At 43.5% G+C, this 2,902-nt stretch overlaps 1 pseudogene across 1 annotated transcript; it reads right to left on the bottom strand.

The window, feature by feature from the left end:
- Positions 1-790: 790 nt before the first annotated feature.
- Positions 791-2,158, bottom strand: Gm7334 (predicted gene 7334; annotated as a pseudogene). Its single transcript, NR_002700.1, has one exon. The product of NR_002700.1 is annotated as a predicted gene 7334 (transcript).
- Between the last annotated feature and the right edge of the window lie 744 nt (positions 2,159-2,902).

Genomic DNA, 2,902 nt, shown 5'->3' with positions numbered 1-2,902 from the left:
ACACAAGAAGAACGAAGACTAAAATGTGGACACTTTGCTCCTTCTTAGAATTGGGAACAAAATACCCATGGAAGGAGTTACAGAGACAAAGTTTGGAGCTGAGAGGATAGGATGGACCATCTAGAGACTGCCATACCCAGGGATCCATCCCATAATCAGCGTCCAAACACTAACAACATTGCATACACTAGCAAGATTTTGCTTAAAGGACCCAGATATAGCTGTCTCTTGTGAGGCTATGCCGGGGACCTAGCAAACACAGAAGTGGATGCTCACAATCATCTATTGGATGGATCACAGTGCCCCCAATGGAGGAGCTAGAGAAAGTACCCAAGGAGCTAAAGGGGTCTGCAACCCTATAGGTGGAACAACAATATGAACTTACCAGTACCCCCCACCCCCCCAGAGCTGGTGTCTCTAGCTGTATATGTATGATTGGAAAGAGAGGCCCTTTGGTCTTGCAAACTTTATATGCCTCAGTACAGGGGAACGCCAGGGCCAAGAAGTGGGAGTGGGTGGGCAGGGGAGTCGGGGGGAGGGTATGGGGGACTTTTGGGATAGTATTGAAAATGTAAATGAAGAAAATACCTAATTAAAAAATAAATACATATATTTTTTAAAAAAAAGACCTGCAAGTCTCTGAAGAAGGAAATTGAAGGTCTCAGAAGATAGAAAGATCTCCCATGCTCATGGATTGGCAAGATTAATAAAGTAAAAATGGCTATCTTGCCAAAAGCAATCAACAGATTCAATGCAATCCCCATCAAATTTCCAACACAATTCTTTTTTATTTTTTTTTCATGCCTCAAACTACTTTTTATTTGCAACTACATGATTTCACACAATTCTTCTAAATAATGACATAAAATAGATGTCCTTCTGTATAAATAACTTATATACTCTCCATAAAGTAAATGCTCAAAGGTGCTAGAACACATCGCCCGCTCCTACAGTGTTTTTGTATCCAACAGAGTCAATGCACAATATATAAATACTCAAGTCCAATATTAAAAACTCAGGCACTTGACTAACTTTAATAAAGTTTCTCAAACTATATCAATATATCTAAAGTGCATATATATATATATACTTTAAGAAAGATTATTCTCAATAGCTTTTCTATAAAAATAAGTCTGATGGTTTTGCCCATCTAACTTCACTACAAGTATGAACTCTTAGTATATAGGAAGGTATGTCTTCCTTTCTAGCAACATGACATCAACACAATGAAAGGAGCTAGTGAGGTGCTAACATGTGAGGATTAATCCAGTGATTTCGGTCACAATGCATTCCAGGAGGAGGTACCCATGTCACTGGAATTGGGCGGAATGGTTTATTCTTCCTTCCTGGATTTGGATAAGCAAATGGAACAGGAGGAGGGTAGTGAGTCTGATGGCCGCTCCCTCGATACATTCCTGGCTTTTTTCTGGGCAAAGGGTGCCACATTGGAAGAGGTGGGAATATCAGTTCTGAAATCTGGTACACGGGGCTTGGTGTTGCCGCCACTGAGCTGGGTTTCACGTCCACTTCCTTGCTTGTGTCTTCATCTGAGGAAGAGGACCCTGAGTGATAATCAGAGGTCACCTTATCCAGAGCCCTGCTAACTTTCTTGGAGATTTCATCCTTGTTCTCGTCCTCATTTTCAAAGCTGGCAACAATGAACGCATTGTTTTTCTCTCCATACCGGCAGCACACCTCACACGGATCCACCCAGAGTGTAAGCTCCTTAGGCAAGCCCAGGTCGCTGTACAAGATGCAGCTGTTCTCACAGGCTTTCAGGACATCGGGATCAACTCTCTGAAACTTATTGACACGAATGCATCTGTAGGCCTGACCTTTGGATGGTTTTTCTGGATACCAGTGATTTTTATATTTCTCTTGAAGTATTTGAGTTAATTTCTCAGCAAACCTCTCAACTGCTTCTTTTTTCAACTTGTCATGCTTTCGAACTAGCCTTGTGAAAAAGAAGACAACAGCCGCAATTTCGTTCTTCATTTTTCCCGCCGCCGCCGCCGCTCCGGGGGCTGCACCCTCGCCGGGTGCGACCGCGTCCCGTGGCCGGGGAGCCGAGCGCGAGCGCCGCTGCTGCGTCGTCGGGCCGCCGCCGCCGCCGCTGAGCGCGCGCCGACCAGACTGGCGGGCGGCGGAGCGCGCGGCCCCCAACACAATTCTTAACTGAGTTAGAAAGGGCAATTTGCAAATTCATCTGGAATTACAAACAACCTAGGATAGCAAAAACTATTCTCAACAATAAAAGAACCTCTTGGGGAATCACCATGCCTGACCTCAAGCTGTACTACAGAGGAATTATGATGAAAAACGGCATGGTACTGGTACAGCGACAGATAGGTAGATCAATGGAATACAACTGAAGACCCAGAAGTGAACCCACACACCTATTTATTGTCACTTGATCTTTGACAAGGTATTAAAACCATCTAGTGGAAAAAAGACAGCATTTTCAACAAATGGTGCTGGCACAACTATTGGTAATCAGGTAGAAGAATGTGAATTGATCCATTCTTAGGGAGCAGGGTGGGGGGAGTGTATAGGGGACTTTCAGGATAGCATTTGAAATGTAAATGAAGAAAATATCTAATTAAAAAAAAAAACAGACAAACTCCATTCTGTTGAAGTGGTGTGGACACTTCCCTTTCTTCTCTTAGGACACCATGTCGTCATGGTGCACATTTTATATGCCTCACAATACATTCTTTTGAAACACTAGTGCTCTACTAAAAATTAAAATACCCATGGAAGGAGTTACAGAGACAAAGTTTGGAGCTGAGATGAAAGAATGGACCATCCAGAGACTGTTCCACCCGGGGATCCATCCCATAATCAGCCACCAAATGCAGACAGCATTGCATATGCCAGCAAGATTTTGCTGAAAGGACCCTGA

Source organism: Mus musculus, chromosome 17 (assembly GCF_000001635.26).
Source record: "Mus musculus strain C57BL/6J chromosome 17, GRCm38.p6 C57BL/6J".
NCBI lineage: Eukaryota > Metazoa > Chordata > Mammalia > Rodentia > Muridae > Mus > Mus musculus.
The sequence above is the reverse complement of the archived record's forward strand: the minus strand, read 5'-3'. Positions and strand labels throughout refer to the sequence as shown.